Below are 24502 nucleotides of genomic sequence, written 5' to 3'. Positions count from 1 at the left end.
CACACACACACATATATAATCTGTAATATGTGAGTATTATATATCTATATATAATTTATATAAAATATTGTGTATGTGTATACATGGAATCAGGAAGACTTGAGTTCAAAATCCAGCCTCAGACACTTCCTACTGTGTGAACCTAGGCAAGTTGTTTAACCTTAGTTTTTTTTAGTTATTCAGCCTCAGTTTTCCCATCTGCAAAATAGGATGATGACAATAACATCCACCTCCCAGGGTGGTTGTGAGGGTAAAATGCAATAGTGCATGTAAGACACTTTGCAAACCTTAAAGTGCTATATAAATGCTAGCTATCATTAATGTTGTTGTTGCTATAAACATCATTATGTGGGCAGAGACAAAGCAAAGAACCAATTCATCAAGAGCTCTTTCTTTCTACACTGTACTAGAATTATAGTATTCCCAATATTCAGAAAAATCACATTTCCAAAGAAAAAAATAATAATAGTTTTAGATAAACCTTACATTTATAAAGGGCTTCAAGGTTTATAAAATACTTTCCACATAGGAAAGTAGTTAATACAGAAATGATGACTTATCTCTATTTTGCAGATGAAGACACTGAGGTTCAGAGAGGACCTAGTGGTACAGAAGAAATGATGCTAGATTCTGAGTCAGACAAGCTGATTTGAATTTTGGTTCTTCCACATACTCTCTGTATTATCTTTGTCACAGTCATAGATTTAGAGCTGTAATGGGTTTTAGAGTCCACAGAGTCCAACCCCTTCATTTTACAAATGAGGAAACTGTGCCTCAGAAAGACTGTGACTTGTCCAGGGTGACACAGTAAGTGGCTGAGGTAGGATTTGAACTCAGGTCTCCCTGCCTTCAGCTTCTGCACTCTAGCCATTGTACCCCTTTCACCTCTCTTGGACTTAGTTTCTTAAAGGGAGAAGATTGTACTCGCAAGACACTGAAGCCTTTTGCAGCTCCACATCACAGATGTTATGATTCTAGGAGCAATGATTTCCCCATGGTCAAACAGCTAGCAAGTGTCAGATCACAAAATCACAGAATTTTAGATTTGGAAGAGAATTCTGATGCTGTCTAGTCAACACCACCCTGAAAAAGAATGCTTACTACAGGTTGAATTGAATTGAATTACTATCATCTCTCATTCCATTTTGGAACTCTGTTGGCATTGGAGACGGGCTACAAACCCAGGTCATTTGACTCCAGATCTAATATTATTTTTCACCAAGCTATGCTCCTTGCCTCCCATATCTATCTATAATAATTAATCTTTTCTTGTTCAAATGAGGTAACAGTTGGAATCATAAAATACCTCCCTTTTCCTTCAAAGCACACTGGCAATGCATTGACCCACAAACCAGAGTTAGATGCATTCATGCCCAATTCTATACAGCAGAATCTGTAAAAGCAAAAGGAAGATATGACAGCTTCTAGCAGCCTGTGAGTCATTGAGATCATTACTTTACTCATTACAAGAATAGAAGCATGATCGAGGTTTAATCTGAGATTCAGAAATGCAAAGTCAATGGTTGGTTGCTCATAGACATTCAATGATTTCTCTATGAAGTGTCTTCTTAGATGCTGTCAAATGAAATGACCTCAAAGAATGATGCTATGTAGTCTAGGAAATCAAGGCATTTATGTATATTTCACTAACATACATGGTGATTATGAAGATAAAACAGAATAATTAAACTTTAAAGGGATAACCTTATTCTCTTTCTTCTTCATACAGCCACATAAAAGAAAAAAAATAACTACATATTTCCATCCTCTCTCTCTCTCTCTCTCTCTCTCTCTCTCTCTCTCTCTCTCTCTCTCTCTCTCTCTCTCTCTCTCTCTCTTTCTCTCTCCCCCTTCCTCCCTTCTCCCCCTCTGCATCTGTCTCTCTTCCTCTGTAGGTATTCCCCATACTCTCTCTCCCCTTATGTCCCTCCTCTTCCTCTCTGTGTCTGTTTCTGTCTCCTCCTCGCCATCTCTTCCTCTGTGTCTCATCTCCCCCTATCTCCCTTTCCCTTTCCCTCTCTCCCACTTTCTTCCTCTCTGTCTCTCTTATTTTCCCTGTCCTCCTTTCTCCCTCTTAATCTCCCTTCATGCCCAGCTTCTCCAGTCCAGTTGGCAACGCCATAATATCACCAAATGCCCTATAAAATCTTCGAGCAATTTCCAGCTCATTATCATCTAGCACTCTGCTCCCACTAATCTGTTGCCAAACCCTACTGCTGTTGTTATTTCTTTTCCCTTTGTGATTGCAGAATCCCCCTTTTTCCCCGTACCCTAGCTGCAGGTACGATGGAAAGGGCAGTGGACATGAGTCTTCATTCTACCTCTGCAATTTACTTACTACCTGCATCACCTTAGGCAGGTACTTAACCTCTCTGGCCTCAGTCACCCCATCTGTAAAATCAGTGGTCACACCTGATGGCTTCTGAAGTTTCTTCCCTCTCTAGGTCTATGAACCTATGAGATTATAGAATTGTATCATTGTATCCTGCTCCTCCACTTCCTCCTCCTCTTTCCCTCTGGCTTCTGCCTTTAGCCATCTTTTATTAGGCTTCTTCCCACTCTTTTCAGAGCATCTCCAAGCTGCACTGAGTACAGTCTTCAGAATTTTTTCTTTCTTGTCACTTTGACCTTGTCAAATCCACCCCCACTTTTGGTCTCGAGGTCAACCTCCTGATGCCCAGGATTAATGTCCCTTTCTCTACTTCAAAGCCCTTTCAATGCAGCCCCCACAATCACTTAGACATCTTGTTCTCTCTCCCTTAATCCCCTTCCTTCCCCCCTTCCTTTCTCCAAGAACATTTTCTCAGCGTCCATTCCTTCAAATCCTCCCGCTCCCACCTTGGAGTCCTCTTAAAAGTGCCTAAATCCTCTCTTTTCTTTCCATCCAGCCAAGTGGCTCCTTTTTCTTAACTAACTGGAACACAGGAGAATAGACCAAAGTGGGAAGGACCTTTGAGGTCATCAAGTCAACCCCCCTCATTTTACTGATGAGGCTCATAGAGGTGAGGTAACCTGCCTGGGGTCACCCATACAATGGGTAACAGAATGGGGATTTGAACCCAAAGCTTCTGACTCCAAATCTAAGGTCCTTTCCCTTATATCATGCTGCCCCTCCTTATTTTTCAAGAATAATAGAATGTTAGATCTAGATGAGACCCCACATACCACCATGTCCACCCTCTCCCTCACTTAACACAGGAGGAGACCTAGGTCAAGAAATAAAGTAACTTGTCCAATAATACCATGGAGTTAGCAGCAGAGCCCATATTTGAACCCAGATCTCCTAACTTCTACCTCAACAGTTTTTTATGCTAGTGCCGTAGAAAAAGCACTGGATTTGGATTGTGAGGATGTGGGTTCAAATCCCAGCTTTGCAATTTACTATCTGGGTAAGTCACTTCTCTGTGGGCCACAGTGTCCTCGTCTGCAAAATGGGAAGGATGAACTAGATGGCCTCTAGACACCATCCCAGGTCTAAACCTACAATCCGAGGTGTGTGAGTAACCTTAGACAACTCAACAAGGAAGGAAGCAATTATTAATCACCTATTGTGTTCCAAGAATGGTGCTAGAAACTGGAGACAAAAAAAGAAAACTCAACAGAAAGAGTTTATATTCTGCTGGGGGAAAGAAGAACAACTCAAACAGAGATAAATAAATAAGAAATACATACATACAGAGAGGGAGGAGGGAGGGAGTATGGGGGGAGAGAGAGGGAGAGAGAGAGGAAGAGAAAGAGAAATATGGGGAGGGAAGGAGAGGGAGGGTAGGTGAGAGAGAGAATATCACATCATTTCTGGTGGATAGTGAGTGCTAAAAAACTCTGGACCTCAGTTTCCTACTTTGTAAAAATGAAGAGTTTAGACTCAATGACTTCTAAGGTTTCCTCCCTTTAAGATCCAAAGTTTTCCCACCTCTTCAGATCTCAATTTCTTCTTCTGAAAAAGTGAATGGGTTGGGCTAAATAACCTCTAAGATTCCTCCTAGTTTTATATCTATGGATGTAACTTATTACAGCTTCTTTGGACCTCAGTTTCTTCCTAAGTAAAAATGAAGGTATTGGAAGAGATGACCTCTAAGCTTCCTTTCAGCTCTAAATCTGCCACCCTACAGCCCACAATATAGCACATTTTCAACTTTCCACACATATTCTCAAAAGACAACTGCCTTCTCACTCTATCCCCACACACTTTGAAAGCCATAAATCTAAACATACTGTTTACCTGACTGGTCTGTGTGTTAGCTGCTAGTTCACTCTGTCCTTATGTCCCTTCTGCTGATTCACATTTTCATTTTTTCTAAAACGCTCCCCCAAAGGGAGGAGTCATCCTCATCAGGTCACTTTGTAGAGTCCCATGAGCAGGGAGTCACTCTATGAAACACTCTCGATGATGATGATGATGATGATGATGATGGTGATAGTGATGCTAATGAAGCCAGGACACCCTGTATGTTCATATTCATATTCATTCATATTCACTTCTAATCAGAAGCACCTAGATGAAAAGCAACCCCTGAGTGCTCTGATCTCTCTCTAGCCAACCAGGGGGCCCTGCAATAACTAAACCCATTTCTCACCTGGCTCTGGGCTCTGCACAGCTAATCCAAGCAAAGAATTCCCTTTGAAGTCCACTGAAGCATAACTCATGAGCAAGCTCCACAGAGCAAGGAAAGGGGAAAAAAAATCCTAGTCTTGTTAGTCTGCCTGTTCCTATATTTCTATACACAACTAGAAATCCTACAGACTTGAAGGGTCCGTGGATCAAGCTGGGAAGACGTGGCAGTATCCAAGAGATGGCCAGCTTGTGGAGTGAAGGCATAATAGAGGGTTTTCATTCTGGGAAAGCCATCACATTTTCTTCCAGTTCCTTAAGGTTATTGAACAAGTGGCTTCCAAACCATAAACCAAGCCCAGGGATTTAAGAAATTACTTACTCACCAGAAGGCAAGTTCATTCTTTTACCATGTTACTAAGATCTCTCTCTCTCTCTCTCTCTCTCTCTCTCTCTCTCTCTCTCTCTCTCTCTCTCTCTCTCCTATCATCTGGATATCCATCTCCTATCTGTCTGTCTTTCCTCTCTATCTATCTATCTATCTATCTATCTATCTATCTATCCATCTATCTATCTATCTTTCCTCTATCTATCTATCTATCTATCTGTCTGTCTGTCTGTCTGTCTGTCTGTCTATCCACAAACACACATAAGGGGATTATTGGTTTGGAGTTGTAAGGGCTTCAGAGGTTACCTGGTTGAACACAGTAACTTTATAGAAGAAACTAAGCTTGAGAGAATCAAAGGAATCCAGAGCTGGCAGGAGTCTCAGTGGTCATCTACAGTCTAATCTAGACCAACTGTGTCATTTTATGGATGAAATTGAGGCCAGGGAGACTTGATGACCTGCTTGAGACCACATAGACAATTGGTGTCTGAGGTAAGATGCAAAACCCGGTCCTGTGACTTTAACTCATTGACCAAGAGAGATTCTTAGAGTTGGAAGAGGTTATTTTGGAGGTTATTTATATAAAATTTATTTAAATAACCTTTGGAGGTTATTTAATCCAGATCCTAGCATAAATATGAATTCTCTCTAACAGGTGGCTGGCTGCCTTCTGCTTGACCATCCTCCAGGAATAAGAACTCCCTACCTCACAAGGAAGTGAACTGGATAATATGGCTCCTGGCTCCTGGCTCGCTATTAATCTGGAATTCCATGATCTACTTTGGAGAGATTAAATTTTCATGGAGTCCTTTCCATGAAGTTAAAATATGTCCCTCTCTTAAATTAAAAAAAAAATTTCATATGCACAGTCCTACTTCTATCCTAGGAATTTAGCAGATTAAGTCATTGTCCTCCTTATTCCAATACACCAAAAGATATAGGATATCATTAACTGGCTATTTCCTCCAATAATTCAGACCTCAACCTATTCATGACTGAAGATCTCTTCTGTCACTCATCCACATCATCCAATAAATTCACTGTCTAGGACCCACTTAATGTGCCAGAGGCCCCCTTGACATGATAAGAATGATAACAGATATTTCTGTAGTGTTTTACAGTTTAGTTTATTTTATATGAGCCTCAGAACAACCCTGTGAGACACAGTAGTCAATAATGAGGACAGAAGTCAAGGAAGCTTACTTTGAAGACCCTCAATTTTCTCAATGATGTCAGGACCTAGGTTATCTCTTGTCAGTGTTGGAGTTGGGGATGAAGAAGAGATTTGGAAGGAGGTAAGGAGCTGGTCAAGACGAGAAGAAAAATAGATTTTTAAGGAGCAGCTAAGCTCTAGCTAAGATTTCTAGTAAGTGAAATCAGCTGAATCTCATAATCTTCTACAGTGATACTAAGCAGCCTTGGAAAAAGAGCAAAGAAGTCAGAGAGCAAAGAACCTCGGGGTTGCCCAGGCATGTGAATCCACAGAGCAGGAATGACAGGTCAGGGAGGCAAGAGCTCGGAGGGTAATAGATAACATGAAATTGGCAACCCAAGACTGGATATGGTGCCAAGAGAAGTCAGGATGAGAAAGCTGAATTGAAAGAAGGCTATGATAAGGACAAAGAACAAAGGATAAGGCTCAGTGTCAGTGAAGGCAAGAGTGATCAAAGATTCAGAGGCTGCGGTCAAAGAATGGAATTTGAAAGTATCAGATCTTGAAGGAGGCACAGGTCTGAGGCTTGGTGAGGTAAAAATGCACAGATGTTTACAAGATGCATGTGTGTGTGTTGGTTAAATGGAGTTAAGGGAACAATCAGTCAATACACATTTATTAAGCACCTACTCTGCCAGGCCCTGTGTTAATGCTGGGGATCCAAAGAACACAGGATGTTCAGGCTACAAGCACCCAAGGAGAATATCTGGAATGCTTTATTTTACAGGTAAGGAAATAGAGGCTAAGAAAGATAAAAGGACTTGTTAAGAATGATATTGCTAAGAAGTCCCGACCCAGTATTAGAATTCGGGTCCTAAGCGTTTCAAAGTTCTGTTGTCTTTATTCCCAAGCTATATACGACTATTTTACCCTAACTTTCTAAAGGATTATAAAATCCCAGGAGAAAGAGCTTATGTGATCATCTCTGTGTAGTACTTGGCATAGGGATATGAAAATGTCCTTCAAGAATAGTCAGTCCTCGTTAGTTCACTTCTCCATTGTTGTGTTCCATTCTGGGCACCACATTTTTAGGAAAGACAATGGGATAAGTTGGAGAGTGTTCAGAGGGGGCCAACCTCGGTGGTGAACCATAAGCATCATTCCATAAGAGTGTAAATTGAAGGGAGTATGGTAGTTTAGTTTGGAGAAGAGAAGAATGGGGCAGTGGAGGGTAAGAGGGAGGAAGGTGATCATAATCTTCAGGGATTGAAAATGCCTTTCCTGAGAACCCCAAGAAGAGGAATTACCCTTGCTGTTTGGCCCAGGGAGACCAAGGACCTAGGAATAATATACAGAAGCTTAAGAGTGGACAATGTAGGCTGATGGCAAAGAAAATCTTCTGAGCTATTACATAGTGGAATAACCTTCCTTAGGAGGTAGTGAGTTCCTTCCTCACTAGAGACTTCCAAGCAAAAGCTGGAAGACCATTTGTTGTGTATGTTACAGGGCTCACTCTTCTTTAGATATGGGATTTACAAAATGGCTACTGGGGACTCAATTCTGGGATTCTGCGAGGCCCAGCCAGTCCACAAATATTCCTATTAATTCAGAATTCATTTAATCTTTATAGAATTTGGCTTCCCGGTTATTGAGAAGTGTCATTAAAAGCTCCAAAGATCCTGCTTTATAAAGGTGGTTTAGAAATCAAGAGTTGGAAATAACTTCTAAACAAAATTTAACAAATATTTACTAATGTACCTCTATTTTTAAAGGTCTTTAACCTTTTCTGAGTCATAAGCCTAGTAAAATTTCTAGACTTCACAAAATGATGTTTTTAAATGCATAAATTAAAATATACAGGATATGAAAGAAAATCAGTTGTATTGAAGTAGTTTAAAAATATATTTTAAAAAGCAAAGCAAGTTCATAGATCCCACGGTAAAGACTCTGGCTGTGCTCTCTACAGATCATTATGCCAAGTGTTATTAAAGATATATAGTTGATATAGCTCCTACCCTCCTAAAACTCAAAAGAAAAATATCTCATCACATTAGAATGTTGGGTCAAATCTAATAAGGTGAAATTTAATAGTGACAAAAGAAAAGTATGATATCTGTGTTCACCAAGTCAACTACACTAAGTACGAGATGTTAGGGAGGGCAGAATGTAGCTAAACAAAAGTTCATGTCAAAAAGATTTGGGATTTTTAGGGAAGTGAAAATTCAGCACAGGTCACACACAGGGGCCAATTCAATCTCAGGCTCCATTAAGGAGAGAGGCATCATGTCCAGAATGAAAAAAAGGCGATCCTCCTATTGTATTCTACTCTAGTTACAGTACATATGGAATCCTAGGTTTCATTTTGGATGTAATATTTTAGGAAGGACGCAGATAATCATGAGGGAGCCATATTCTTTTCATTTATCAATTGAGCACCTTATGATTAAAGTGACTCTTTTTTTCAGCTGAATATTCTGCAAACATTTCCCTAAAATGAGCATTTTCCCCATTCCCAGGTCAAACATTAGGGGAGACAGAAATCAGAGGATCTTGGTTTGTGTACTGCCTCCCACACTAATTGTGCGTCTTTGGGCAAGTCAGTTTAACCGTCTTGGCCTGTCTTCTTACCAATGAGCTCAGGTAGGAGGGAAGGAGGAAGGGGACAAGCTTCTACTAAGACACAACAGATAAACTGTTATGAGTCAGGCACTATGCTAAGCCTTATAAATATTATCTCATTTGTAGGTGTTATTTTCATTTTCATTTTTACAGTTGAGGAAACCGAGACAGAGAGAGGTTAAGTAACTTGCCCAGGGTCACACCACTAGTAGGCATCTAAGGCTGGATTTGAACTACTGTCTTCGTGATTCCCAGTCTGAGGCTCTATCCGCTGCGTCAAGGGGATTGGATTGGATGGCTTCTGAGGTCCCCTCTAGCTTTGGCCCTGTGATCCTAGACTCCTGTGGACCTAGCTAAGTCATTTCAGATAGTCACATAACACAAACAACATGCATTGTGTCATTTATATAATTCTTCAAATGACTTTTAAAATGGATTGAAGTCAATAGGCTCTCTAGCAGCTGGCAGATCACTGGAAAGATGCTGGGCAAATCAGCATCAACAGGAAAGACTATTCTGAATGGATGCTCAATGGGAGTGATGAAGAAACTGTAGGGGAAAAGAAAATGACAAAAAGACAACTTTGAAAAATGTGATCCAAAATGAAGCCAAGTGTAATCTGGACATGCAATTGGCATGTATATACTAGGGAAATGGTGGAAGACTTAGGGATCTCTACCTTCTCAGGCTGAAATAGTCTGAAAAGCAAGGAAACAAATTTCTACCTAGCTTCTGAGCTTTTACAGCATGTTGACTGTTGAGTGATTGCACGTACGATTGAATCCGAGAAGTCAGATTCCTCATGACGTTGCAAATAAATAAAGGGACTCTAAGTAGAAAGGTATCTTTATTTCATATATGTTTATTTGTTTTCTTAGAAAAAAATCTTGGTCATTGGGTCTTTTTATTCAGCGGCACGTATGGGTCTCTAATGTTTCTGACTGAGACCTTCCCTTTTGTTTTCATCACATGGTAAAGAGTTTAAATTAGTCTTTCTAAAGTGAGGTCAGTAAGGTATTTTCGTAATTTCTACCTTCCTAGTTGACTATGTTTTAGAGGCAATTCTAGGCAGCCAGGAGACACAACAGCTAAAATACTGGACCTAGAGTCAGGAAGACCTGAATTCAGATCCAACCCCAAACATCTACTAGCTGTATGACTCTGGACAAGTCACTCGATCTGTTTGCCTCAGTTTTCCCATCGACAAAATAAGAATAGTAACAGCATCTACTTCCCTATGAGGATCACATGAAATATTTGCAAAGCCCTTTGCAAAACTTAAATCACTATATAAATGCTTATGATAATGCTGGTTATACCTCAAATGGAGACCAAATCCTGAATCCTGGGCTGGAACTCTAAGAGATCAACTTCTCCAATGATGGAATTTTCAGATGGGGAAACTGAGGCCAGAGAAATAAAGTGACCGGTCCAGGGTCACAAAGAAATAAGAGGCAAAGATATGAGGAATCTGAACCTAAGACCTCTTCCCTCCAAAGCAAGTATTCCTTATGTTACATCGGGTTGCACTGGCATGGTTTAAGGATCTTATCCAACTCCAGATCTGTACGATTCACTCATTAGTACTCAGGGGAAAACGTTTCCTTTGAAGGATGAAAACTTCTCACCCCGGCCTCCAAAGAGAAAGATACAAAGAGCTACAGTATCAATGGCTACCAAACACCACACACTTAGAGAGTAGACGACAATGCTCAGGGTTTCTTATTTCAGAGAGCTAAAGACATTCTCCAATCCAGCCGGGGCAGGAGGACAAGCGTATGGTGTCTCCACTGTCAATATCAGTTTTCATCAGGTGCCTGGTGAACCACGCCAGAGGCAGTGAAAAGACAGCATTTACTTCTACAACGTAAGTGTATTTTGTCCAACACCTAGTCAGTTTCCACATGGTGAGACTAGCTAATGTTTATATGATGCTTTGCAGTTTACAAAGCACCTTCCTTCTAACAATCACCCCTATGAGGTAGGTGTAGGGGGCACATTATTACCCCCTTTTTTGCAGATGGGGACACTGAGGCTTAAGGGGTTTAAATGATTTTGTCCAAAGTACAATCTCAGGATTCTTTGCTTCATGCTAACCTTCATTTGAAATGATGTTTTCTTTTATGGGTGGAAAGTGCAGTATTTCAGCAAGGGAATAAAATCCAGAGCAAGAACTCACAAGGGCAGAGATACTGTTGGAGACAGCTTTGAACACAGTTTGCAATCATGCATAACGTGTTAGCGGCTTGTCTTCTTGGAAGAGTAAGGAATTTGGAGTGGTTGAAAACACACATACATGCAGCTATGGGAAGTGCTTCTGAAAGCTGCGTAATTTTGAGTTAGGTCTACATTTTGCTAGTACGTGCTCCCTCCTCCCCAATTTCTTCCTAACATATGGTATATCTAATAATACAGGGCATGATCATAGAGCAAAGAACTTTGGAAATAAAGTTCAAAACCTTGGATTGACATCCTGGATCCGTAACATACTACTTGTGGCCCTGTGCCAGTCACGTCCCTCCTCCAGGACTCAGTTTCCCCATCCATAAAATGAAGAACTCAAAGATTTATCAGGCCTCTGTTACCTCTCAATCCTATGATCCTATTATCAGTAGCATTTATGAGCTATTTTAAGAAATATAATTGCCTGTATTGAATTGTTACTGTCAAGCTCCATGAAAAATACCCCAAATTCATTTTCGAGAATTGATATTGATTATCATTATTGCTCACGGCATGAAAAAATCGATGCCAGGTTCTCTGAACCCAAATGATATTCTGGATTGTTCATACTGTGGTCTATCGTAATTCTGCGGCATTTACATTTTATTATATTCTTTAATTGTTCCAACAAAGTTGTTCTTCTCCATGATTATATTCTAAGTTTCTTGAGGGCAAAGGGTCATGTTCTCTATTTCTTTTGTATTTTTCACAAGCTGAGAAGAGGAACAAGAAAGTGAGAGGGGAAAAGGAGGAGAGGAGAGAAGGAGAAAGAGGAAGAGAGGGGTAAATTAGAGAGGGGACAAAGAGGGAAGGAGAGGGAAGACAGGGAAAGAAGGAATGGGAAGGGAAGAAAGGAGGGGATATAAAAGCATAGAGGGGAAAGAAAGTGAAGAAAGGAGGAGGGGGAAGAAGAGGGAAAGAAGGAAAAAGGCAGAGAATAGAGGAAGGAAAAGGGGAAGGAGAAAGTAACCGGAAAGGGAAAGGGGAGAGAGCAGAGGGTGGGAAAATGGAGGGAGAAAAGAAGAAGGAGACAGAGGCAAAGGCAAGGGAAAATAATTATGAAGACTGAAAGGAGGATTGCAAAGGGCAAAGGAATCGTTCCCCCAAACTATGTGGATCATACTGTCTTTAGGATCAAACAAATTCCATTTTAGAGATAAGTATTATATATCAGCACAACTATGTTTTAAATTCGGGGAAGAAAACAACAACCAAAACCACATGGAAATCGCAACATTTTTTAACCGTTTTCAAAATTGCTGAATAACTAGTTTATACCTTTGCAAGTGAGTTGCCGTGTTTAATTAAAACCCTGTATAAGAAAATGTTTATATTTATAAGGAAATATTTAAATACCGCATTAGCCAGATAGATAATAAATTAATTAATCTCTTTCACTGAATGGAAATCCAAGATAAGATAAGGTGGCAGAGAGGGACAAGACAACATCTGACACCTAAAAATTGGGAACTAGCATTTCTATCACTTGGACGCATTTGAGCACCCCAGTAAGTAGAAGTTTTTGTACCTAGGGCAAACAAAAAAACCTTGCCTGGGAAAGGGGCATGAAGAACATCGCCATTTGGAAGGGGGAGGGGAAAGAGGTGGACACCCTCACAGTTGTCCACCATCTATGTAGCTTGCTTTCAAACTAATGAATTTTTTTCTCAGTATGTGCTAAGCTCTGTTGTTTCTATGCTGCTGAAGGATGACGGCCAGTTCTATCTGTGCACACTAAACTGATAATGGAGGCTAAATCCCCTATCACCTCTCTCTACTTATGACTCTGAGCTTAGCTATGAATACAACCAACTTTATGTAAAATAATAATGCCGGCTTCCCAACATTGATTCTTATTCTCCTATATTTGGCCATGGTTCTCAAGGTACTTATTTCATACATTAGGACCTGAGGACATTACAACATAAACAAGATCTTAATATGAGATATATACCATTTGCATAAATATATACTTCTGGGTGTTTTGCTTGCCACTTAAATGTTGTGCCAGCCTTTATAACTCTTGAAATTAAAAATGGAAGGATCTCTACATTAAATTATTTTTGTAAATGTCACCAAATGGAACCATTTCTTAAAGATCATTCTGCAACATGCCTTAAAAAGGAACAATATTTTTTCTTGAATCATTTATACCACTTTTATTTATAAATTCCAGACCAACCAAGTACAGAGGAAAGCAGAAATTTATTTTGTGTCACAAAACCATTTACTTATAAAATAAAATGAATTTTAAATGTATAATAATAGCACCTTAAGATTTGCAAAGTGATTTATATATAGAAGTCATCTGATACTAATAATTCTGCTGTTAGGGTCTTTACACTCCCCATTTTACAGATGAAAATATTGAGGCTGAGAGAATAAGTGATTTGTCTAGGGCCACACAGCTAGTCAGTTTCTGAGGCGAGATTCAAATTCAGGTCTTCTTGAATCAAGTTTCACCATGGTATCAATTAGCCCATCTAGTACTATGTATAATGTGTCATAATTTGAAAATCAAAGGCTGTCTTCAGAATGAAAACTAACCAGACCAGATATGTTTATACACACACACACACACACACACACACACACACACACGATTCCCCACAATTAATGAAAATAAATTACAGTGTATACTATAAAGACAGTATGATGTCATAATAGAGGCTGTATACTTTCAGTCATTGGGGCAGCAAGGTGGCTCTGAGCTCGGAGTCAGGAAGACTCCTCTTCATTAGTTCAAACTTGGCCTCAAGACACTTACCAGCTGTGTGACCCTGGGCAAGTCACTTCACCCTGTTTGCCTCAACTTACTATCTGTAAAATGAGCTGGAGAAGGAAATGGCAAAACCACTGCAGTAGCTCTGCCAAGAAAACCCCAAATGGGGTCACAGAGAGTCAGACAGGACTGAAACAACCGAACAATACTTTTAGTCATTTCATGTCAGAAGTGGGACTATAACCCAGGTCTTCCTGAGTTTCAAGGCCAGCTCTATATAGTAACTATTCCACACTATTAAGTTGCTAGTTACTTCTAGAAACTACAAGTTTCTATTTCTCGAAAGATTCTAGATAAAAGTGAGGATCAGCTATTGCTGTGAGACACATTTGTGCCCATATATTGGGTTTGTAGTTGCTGCCGACATTTCTGGATGTCGCTTTATCCATCCAGTTCTGCTGGTCCTCTCTCTACCCTTTGGTTATTTTTCTACTTTATCTCAAAGGCTAAATAAATTACAATCTTAGAGCTAGAAGGAAATCTAAGGGACTAACTTTAGCAACAAATCTAACCTTTGACATCATGTGGGACACTGTTCAACAACCCTGAGAGGTGGTCATCTGGCTTTCGTCTCTATTCTCAAATTGTCTCATGGTTTCTCTCTCTCTCTCTCTCTCTCTCTCTCTCTCTCTCTCTCTCTCTCTCTCGTTCTCTCTTATAATCTCTCTTTCATTTTCTCTTATATCTGTCTCATTCTCTCTTATTATCTCTCTCATTTTCTCTTATAATCTCTCTCTCTCCTTCCTTTCCTCCCTCCTTCCCTCTCCTTCTCTGTCTCTCTCCCTCTTTTTTCTTGCGTGTGTGTGTGTGTGTGTGTATTTCTTTGTATTCACAGTGCTTATTACAATACCTTGTATGCATAGGTGCTTAATAAGTGATTGTTGGATTGGATTAGACTGACTATATGTTTAATCTCCTAGGTACAATGTAAGTTCCGCCTCTTTACTTTCTGTCTTCACATTCCCAGTACCTTACACAGAGTAATCACTTAATACGCATCCATTAAATCAAATCAAAATGGAATTTCCTATCTTAGAAGGTGCAAAATTTTGGACTTAATATTCATTAGCATTGATTGAAAAGCCCAGCGATAATTCACACCCATTACTCACCTGTTCTGTCTCTAGAGCATTCTCCCAAATACTGTCCTGATTGGCCTAAGGCATAAATGACATTTCCCTACTTGGACCTCACGTAACACTTCCCATCCTCCAAATCTCTTACCGATTTTATTTGGAATCATCATCACTATTTGTATATGTGCCCTCCAGTTCCCATTACCATGTATACTCCATGAACACAGGTACAATGTTTTACTTACCTTTGTAAACTCACTTCCCCCAAAACATACATACATGATCCCTAAAACTGCTCTTTGCATATAGTCAAAGCTGAATAAATATCTGATCTGAACTGAATCAAAATCAGTCAATAAATCAACCAACATTTATGAAGGCCTCCTGAAGAAGGGGGTCCAAATTAACCAATTAATGAAGCACTTGCCATTACTTCACGAGTTCAAATCCCAATTCTGCCATTCGTTAGCTATGTGACTGTAGCCAAGTCACTTACCTGTTCTGGGTCTCTGTTTCCTTATCTGTAACATGAGGGGGTTGGATTAGATGACCTTCTAAAGTCTATTCATCTCTAAATCTTTAATCCTGGGATTGGAGGATTCCATACTAACAACGCTGTATGGGAATGAGCAAAACAGACTCCCGCTAGCCTTTCTTGCCTGGCTTTGGTTGCTAGAACAGTAAATAGCCATTAAGGGACTTGATGGCCAGAACTGAATTTGTTTTATTTACTAAGGATAACTTTGGAGCACCAGAAACTTTCCGAGCAGACAGCTAAAGCTACATCGTTCTTAAGCCAAGTGGATTGGTACACTTTTTCCCCTCTGGATAGCTGAAAGTTAATGCTATGAGACTTACATCAATGGCAGTGATGCTGAGAGTTGAGTGTAAAAGGAAACAGGAGCACAGGGTTGAAAATAGGTCCTTGCATGAGCCGAGGGCTAGAATTCAATTGCCTTGTTAGAGTTTCCACCTCTGGTATTAACAAGAGAAATGGGAAGGGAGTTGGCAACAGAGGAGTGACAGGTTGGTCAATTTACCTTTGATTTCCCAAACCAAGCACAGATACACTTTCCCCAAAGGGCAGCTAGGTGGCGCCATAGTGCACAGAACATGGGCTTGGAAACAGGAAGATTCATCATTAGTTCAAATCTGACCTCAGACACTTACTAGCGGTGTGACTCTAAGCAAGTCACTTAACCCTGTTTGCCTCAGTTTCCTCATCTGTAAAATGAACTGGAGAAGGGAATGGCAAACCTCTCCTGTATTTTTGCTGAGAAAACTCCAGTGGGGTCACAAAGAGTCAGACACAATTGAAAACAGTAACTGTCTTCAAAGCTCTCATCTTTACTTGATTTTCCCTAGTGTTCATTAGAGTTCCCTAGGAGTTCATTAGAGCTGGGTTCAAATTCTTGTTCAGACCCTTACTTAACTTCGTGACCATAGGTAAGTCCCATTAGCTCTTTAGGCTTAAGACCCTCATGTACAAATGGGGGTAATCATACACTTCATAGGATGTGTGTGTGTGTGTGTGTGTGTGTGTGTGTGTGTGTGTAAGGTGAGTAATATATGCTCTCGATCCTTGATGTTGGAAACGTGGATTTATGGATGCCATTCCAAATGCGCACATCAATAAATCACTAATTATTTCCTTTCGCCCTCTATTTACTGTGCTAGGTGCTTTGGGGTTAGCTTATAAAAATTTAAAGGTGTGGCCCCTGCCCTTACAGGACTTATAAACCAGTTGGGGTGAAGGTGGAAAGGGTTGAACTCGTGATTTTTCTGGTGTGGAGAACTCCTGGAGAGGAAGAACCCTCCACCAAGGCAAATTAGAACCTACTGTGTAACTCAGTTCTATTAATAATAATAGCTAACATTCATTTAATAAGGTTCGCAAAGTGCTTTATATGTATTATCTCATTTGGTCTTAGAGAGATATTTACACATGAATAGCTAACCCAATAACTGGACAGTCCAATGAGTGGTGTAATTAATAAGTACTTTATAAGGAAGCAGTGTGGCTTTATGGAAAGATTCCTGGGTTCTGAATCAAGGAACCTGGGTTCGAGTGCTAATTCTACCTGTGTGGGCCTGGGCAAGACACCTCATCCCCCTGGGCCTCAGTTTCCTCATCTGTAAAATTAGAGAGATGGACAAGGTGGTCTCTGAGATCCCTTTCAGCTCTTGGTCCAGAATACTATGATCAAAATTAATCGAGATAACTGTGGGGAGGGTTGGAGTGAGGGGAGAGGGATTTGGACAAGTAAATAAGGATTTTAGCCTGGACTTTAGCCTGAGGTTCTAAGAGTGTAGAATGAAGGTGTTAGTTGATGTACAGGAAAAAAAAAAGAAAAAAGGTATGTTTTCTGAGGGAAATGGATAGATCAGCCTCATTCCTATGGAGAGTTTGTTTCAGAAATCTGGAGCATGAACAAGTTGGAAAGGTAGGCTGAGACAAGACAATGGAAGACTTCGAAAAGCCAGGGTAAAGACTTTTTATGAACAGATAGGATTATTAAATTTAAAGCTGGAAAAAGACTCAGAGATCAGCCAGTCCAACCACCCATTTTGTAGAAGAGGAACCTGAGGCCTTAGGTGACTTTCCCAAGATCCTGTATCTCCATGTTAAGTACCAAAACAGAGACTGAATTTTATCTTGTAGTCAATGAGGAACCATTAAAATTTTTTGAAGAGAAGGGCATGATAAAATTGGTGGAGGGATGTTAGAATCAAGAGATAGACTGCAGTCCACGACATCTCATCTATAGAGAAACCTGCAAATAGTTTAGGCACTAACTAGATGATACTGATCTAGAATAGTTGTAGAGAAAATGGAAAGGAAAGGATGCACGTAGGGCATGTCTTTGAGATGAAGACATTATTATCTCTCACAACATATACTAGGATTATAGGTTCAGAGCTCAAGAGTGCAGTTGTGTGCTGGTAAAGGTTTAATGAGCTCTCAAAAAAATGAACGAAAGACACATTTGAAAAATTGAATCTGCATTATTGATATGTTCTCCATCACTTTCTGAAGTCTAGACAACCTACAAAGCAACAAATCGAGCCTTAATTTCTAGTGTTTGCCAATTTCCATTGAGTCTGTTCAGCTGGTTCAGTGGGATCCCCCTGTTTTTGGGTCATCTGGTCCTTGTTTTATAAAGGAGGAAATGAAGGCCCAGAGAGATGGTGACTTGGCAAGATCACGCAAGTAAGAAGTAATGAAGCCAAGATTCAAACCCAAAGTCTCTGACACCAAAGCGAGTACTCTTTCCAATGGACCATGACCTCACTACTCTTTCTTTTCTTCTCTCCCTCCCAGAGATTCTTTTACCTTGAAATGAATTTCTGTGATATCTGCTAGTTACTAAATTAATACTCAAAGAACAACACAACCAATAATAGGTCACTCAATCACATCATGAGATGAGCATTCATTCACTCATTCAATATGACCAATAATGCTTTATTAGTATATACTCAGTACTTGTCCCTATCTTCCCTTACAACTCAAATGTTTCTTATAAATTAGATGATTGTCATAGTCAAGTGATGACCTTCCTTCAGCTTCATGTAAAGCCAATTCACTCTTCTTCTATCTAACACTTCTTCAAAACTCAGTTTCCCCAGACTCTCTATAATATACTACTTTCAATCCTATAAGAAAGTTATAATGAACTCAGTTATACTCTAGAACCCTGACCTGTATCTGCTAACTACTTTCTTTTCTTTGAGGAAACTGATAATTCTGGAAATTCTTTCTTATTTTTCTAAGATAAGAAGAGCATAGGTATTGCTTTCTCCTTTTTTTTCAGACCATTGACCTCTCTTTGTGTTTTTTTTTTTTTTGGTACACCTTACTTAGAGAATAAACCCAACTGCCAGAGTCTGACATATGTAATTCTAGAATTTATGCACCACCTAACCTGCTGTGCTCAATAGAGCTAAATAACCAGAAGATGAAGCATATAGACATGTACACACACCCCACTAGTTTGACTTAAAAACTTTGTTTTTAAGAATTCAACAGAGTAACATGGAAATTGTCGCATTAATTTCTCAATTTTTTTTTAAAGGCCATTTTAGTTGGCCTTGGAGAAATGTGCAAACAAGTCAAGTAAATTGTCCCTTGGCAAGCCACCATATTACAGACGTCATTTTGCAAAGGGCTGCTAATATCTTGGAATGTCAATAGAATACTTTCACAAAGCTTCAGATATTTTCAAAGAACCATAGTTTTATGACTGATGTCTTTTTTTTTAATCTTTAACAACACTTAGTAGTATCCATTATTATTGTTAACTTTACTACATCATTATTGTATGCATCATTTTTGTAAACTTTACTAAAAACTAAAATGTTCTGTAGGAATTTAATAGAGTTCCAATGGAAAAAAAAAAGGAATAAGCTTTAATCAACAGATTAGAAGAGAGGATCATAAGAGCATAGATTTAGATTTAGAAGAGAGCTAAGAGGTCTCTGAGTCCAACCCTCTCATGTTACAGAGGAAGAAACAAGTTTGTTTTGACAACCCAGTCATTTGGTCAAACAGCTTCCAAGGTTTTATTACCCTGTTCTAATCAATGCCTGGGTCAGATAGAAAAATCTTACTCCAAAAAGACAAAGAAATTAAATCCCAGCAAGCAGAATAGCAATGATAACTCAATTGAGCTATTGCTTTATCTTGCCACAATGGTATCTGGAGGGAAAGATTAATTACAGAAGGAAAGTATGATTAGGGTACGGCTTGGTGACATTCATGAAACTTTTCTGGGGAGCAAGGCAAAAAAATCAGCAATAAATGAAAGGGGTTGGCTTTATCAGTGCCACAATAACAAATCATTTTAAAATGGCGTCTGAGCATGGTGGTAGCTTATTAACTCAACAACAATTTTACACTCCAGTTTAGTTGATAGATTCCTCAAAGACGCACATATTTATTTCTTGAATTTCATCCCCCCCCCTTCCCGCCCCTCCTTCACACCCCCCCCAAATAGCCAGTCTCTGTCTAGAATAAAGCCACCTAGAAAAGCATGGCTTTATGGAACTTCCCCAGAATTGATATTCAGGAGGATTTCCATTTATTTTGCATGAAAATTGGCATGATGGGGTGTCACAACTCCACTCCCCCAAGGGGCTGATTCTTTATAAGCTATATCACTGGGATCTTATTTATGAGCCCATCTCTAGAAGGAAATCAGGGTTCTCAGACATTTAGGGCAAGGCTGGTGATGTGATCTAAACGTGATCTATGCCCTTGCTCACCCATAAATACAGATTTGTTTTTAAAAACCACTGCACAGATAAGTAGGGATATATATGACTTAATCTGATTTTAAACAGGGAAAACACATGACAAAGCAGACAAGAAGACTGAAATCAATTTTAGGAGGGATCAGGGAGCTGTTTCTTCATCTTTCTCTGCTGCCTGTAGACCAGACTCACACACTCCAGAGTCCTCCCTGCTACATCCGTATAACACCCGCTAAGAGATTGGATTCTATAATTTCCACAAGGTAATATCAGAGTAAAATAGAGATATGTACCTATTGTTTGCAGCAATAGTTATGATCTGCACAGCTTCAAGAAGTCAGTAAGGCTTCCTAGCCTGAATCAAAGGGAGGCAGACTTTTCTGAAATAACCTGTGTCAGGCAGGAGAAAGCAACATCCAGGTAGAAATAATTACCGGCCACCCCCACTCCCAATGTTATTACCACTTGAAAGCTGGCTAGAATGAGTCCTAACAACATTCTGTTTAGAAAGAGATATTACAGAATGGCCATTAAAATGTTTTACTCCACTCCTATTACCCCTTAAAGTGCGGACGCCATTATAGGCCCTTTCCCTGGATTCTTCAGTGTCTGAATTTAATCATTTCAGGGAACTGATTTATAACTAGGCAGAGCCCATTATAATCTTGGGGAATAACACGAGCAAATACCGATGTGAAATTTGCATTCTATTTTATACACGTATGGCTATAGCCACATATATCTTCCTATGCCTAGTGTTAAATATTTCTTAGTGCACTGATGACCCATGTACAGTATTGCCTTCTTGAAAACCTGAGCTGTTCTTAACCACTCTAACCCAGCCACAAGCTAAACAACACCCCACTTCCATTAAAATCTCCCCCCCTCCCCAAGACCCTATCTTCTAAATTCAATCTCTTTGGAAATTGATTTCAGTGACAATTATTACCTGTCTAACCTGTCCTGAAACTTTTTTTTTTTACTCCTACGGTAGTAAATCTTTATTTAAAGCTTTCAACACAGGAGGGCTGACTTCAATATGTTCTGTCAAAATAGTAAGCACTCAGAGAGGTGTTGATTCTTCTCAATATTGGCAACAAGATGAATGAAAACCAGATTAGACAGATGAAAATAACTTTTACTCATCTCAGAGACTCAGTATTGCTTTAAGTAAATAAAGATGATTATTTTTAAGCAGGGGAGAAAACAGTACTACCAGCAAGAAACCATACTTTATTATTCTTGCTGAAAAGTCTATGTTTTCAAATTGACTTACTTCTGAAAAAAATCATTGTTTCACTTTCTCCATTTTTATTTAAAAAAGCCAATTTTTTAAAAGTGTTCTGAAAAGACTTTCATGTTGATATTTATACAAGGATGAAATTTCAATTAAAAATATTGGGCTGCTGGTTTCACAATGCTACCCCCAATGAGGGGTGAGGGAATCAGCTTGATATTAGGAATTTTCCCCCCTTATTAGAAAGCTATTTTTCCCTGGGGGCCATCTACGGCAATCAATTTACAATAAAAATCATTAGTGCTTTGCTCAATAAATAGCACCCCCTCCCTCCACAACCATCTCTGTGGCTGAAGTATGTGTATGCAGGTCATAAGCAAAAAATGACTTCTTGGATATCTATCCTATCATCATTATCTTATTAGCCAAGTATGTACACATGACAACAGAAATTAACAATTTCTAATGGAACAGGGAAAAATGTAATCTTCCTCATCTGCTGAATGCCGCTCTGTACTCCATGGCCTCTTAATCACATGGGTTCCTTTCTAACAAGTCTCCACAAGACTGGGATGTCCAAGCACCATTAGGTATCACACAAGCAGAAAAGTCTTCCCCGGCTCTAAGATGAGATAGAGCTCCCATTCAAAGAACCTGCCTCAAATGGAAACAAGTGGAATGGTTGTCTTTCATCCAGCCACCACACATTTGCCTGCATCTGTTTTAAGCAGCTGGGGATAATAATGTGGCAGGCAAAACTCAACGAAGAAAACTCCTGATTTTTTTCGTTGGTTGGTTGCTGTTTTTGTTTCATCTCTCTTACCCAGAGCACATGCAGGTTCAGGAAGCAACCACCATCCATTTAGCTCTAAAGGGAGACCAAGGTAAAGAGGAGGTTTTCATTGTCAATGTACAAACTCATCCCAGCGGGGCATCAGCTAGACAGTAAGCAAATGCAGGAGAAAGGGACCCTCAATGTCCTCTGCTTTACTCCAAGTGACAGTGGACCCGCTACAAGAAAAAGATAGCTGTTTGTGGAGGCTAGCTTGTTCCATACCATTAACTCAGAACAAAACATATTTTTAGTGGGACAGCAGTGTTTACTTGTAAGAACTGATGAATTGCATAGCACCATTTATCACGGGCAGACAAAAGCATCCAGGAGCAATTCTGGACGTAAATCAAGGTGCATGCCCCTAAGTGAAAAAAAAAGGACTCCTTAAGTCCCTAAAACTGTATAGATTGGGGTCAGACTGGCCATAGCAACCAAGAGCGGTCCTCTGGGCTCCAGGAGGACCTAGCAACCAACAAATGAGCTCAGACCTCTTTTCATCTCCATTGGTGTGAAAGACAAAATTAAAAAGATTAGATCACCCTGCACCCATGACAAAGGGCTCCACAATGAAAAAATCATCTCTCCCCTTTGAATCACAGCAAATAAATAACCTTCATCCCTCCTATAATGAACAACTTTCAAAGTAAATCAAATCTCCATAGGGCTGCTGTTCCTTGCTTTTCCTGGATTTGCATGACAATATTGCACAGGAAGAGCAGAAAACGGCTTGTAAATGGGAAACTCAGGATCCAAACGCATCTCGAGCCCTGTTCACTGTCTATTCCAAGTATTCCAAATCACCTTCCCTTTCCACCTCACCGGAACAATGCATTCTATCGTAACCATGCACAAAGCTGTTTTTTCATTACGGGAGATGAAAGTTTGAATGCTGTGGTTTTGAGGATTTTTTTTTTATGTGTGATGGGAGGGAGGGGAGGCTCACCCTGCCAATGGGGGGAGAAGGGATCCTTTTTGTGTGTGTGAAATCTGGAGGATGCAAAATGACTTAACCCCCAGACTCCACACCCCAAGCATTTTTCCCCTTTTGGGGTGACAAAGAATTCTTTTCTTTGTACTGGCTAGGCTAGATTCTTTGTTCTTCCAGCAATTTTTTCAGGCTCCTCGTGTCCAAAATCTTCCTAGGTTGCCTTAGAGGAACATACATTTGCCATTTTTTTTTCATTCATTATCTGGCATTTCCTAGAAAGTATATGTATTCTTCATGGGCATTATAATAATGGGAAGATTTTATGAATTTCATCATGCACTGTGTTCACCTTGGCACTCTCTCTCTTCCTTTTCTAAAACTCACCTGGGCACTCAAAATAAAGAACCTGGCTGTCAAAAAATGCACATCTTCCCCCACCCTGAAATTCTAATTTCATGGAGAATGTTCCAAACCCAAAGGGTTCAAATTAAGAAGGCTTACACCTCTGAGAACAAACAGAATAGCATAATTTCATCCTTCTGCAGCAGCTCACGTAGACAGGACCATTTGAACCCAGCAGGGCTCCTCATTAATTTTTAAAAGTCTCTGACCCCAGTACAGTTAAGAGTGTAAAAATAATTAGAAATTAAGGATGAGAGAACACTGCTTTAATATTCCATAGTGCTGCTAGATGGTGGCTGCCCTGACCGTAGTTGGGTACATGCATTAAACATCCTTAAATAGAACCCCCCTCCCCATTAGAAATTTAAACTGCTTGGTGAATGTCAGGGAAATTGATCATTGCTCCATCCAGCAGAGATCTTGCCTGGATTCCACTCCTACCCTCCGCGATCATAGTAACACAAAGCACTGAGATTACAGGTTTGCAGACACGGAACAGAACGGAAGGAGAGATAGTTGCTTGATAAAATATTGCTATTCAAAGGCACATTTGAGACCACACCATTTCTAACCTGTCAGAAAAGGCTCAGCATATTGAATTAAAGGTACAAAGAGTCTTTCTTACCTAAAACTTGTCAGAATAAAGGTCCTTTTCCATTGTTGTCACCTCCAGTGCCCCCTTCTGCCACCATGGAGACTGGGTCTGCCGTGTTTACGGCTTCCTTGCCTCAGTTACAGCTGTGATAGTGATCTGCCCGGCGTAGAGAGGAGGGATGGGTAGGAAGTAAGACTGTGTGATTGTGTGTGTGTGTGTGTGTGTGTGTGTGTGTGTATGGAGAGAGAGAGAGAGAGAGAGAGAGAGAGAGAGAGAGAAACGGAGGGAGAGAAGGAGGGAGAGAAAAAGAGAGAAGAGAGAGAGAGAGAGAGAGAGAGAGAGAAGAGAGAGAGAAGAGAGAGAAGAGAGAGAAGGAAGAGGAGAGAGAAGAGAAGAGAAGAGGAAGAGAGAGAAGAGAGAGAGAGAAAGAGAGAGAGAGAGAAAGAGAGAAGAGAGAAA

General features: G+C 40.0%; 1 long non-coding RNA gene across 1 annotated transcript in view; it reads right to left on the bottom strand.

Moving 5' to 3' along the window:
* Window positions 1-24262, bottom strand: part of LOC144455774 (uncharacterized) — a 44481-nt gene extending 20219 nt beyond the window's left edge. Inside the window, exon 1 of the long non-coding RNA XR_013484518.1 lies at window positions 24074-24262. This is a non-coding gene — a long non-coding RNA (uncharacterized LOC144455774). The remainder of the gene's footprint in view (window positions 1-24073) is intronic.
* Between the last annotated feature and the right edge of the window lie 240 nt (window positions 24263-24502).

This window comes from Phascolarctos cinereus, unplaced genomic scaffold (assembly GCF_003287225.1).
Source record: "Phascolarctos cinereus isolate Bilbo 61053 unplaced genomic scaffold, phaCin_HiC Scaffold_1;HRSCAF=81, whole genome shotgun sequence".
In the NCBI taxonomy this organism is placed as follows: Eukaryota; Metazoa; Chordata; class Mammalia; order Diprotodontia; family Phascolarctidae; genus Phascolarctos; species Phascolarctos cinereus.
Note: the sequence above shows the minus strand (reverse complement) of the source record. Positions and strands in the feature narration are given on the sequence as shown.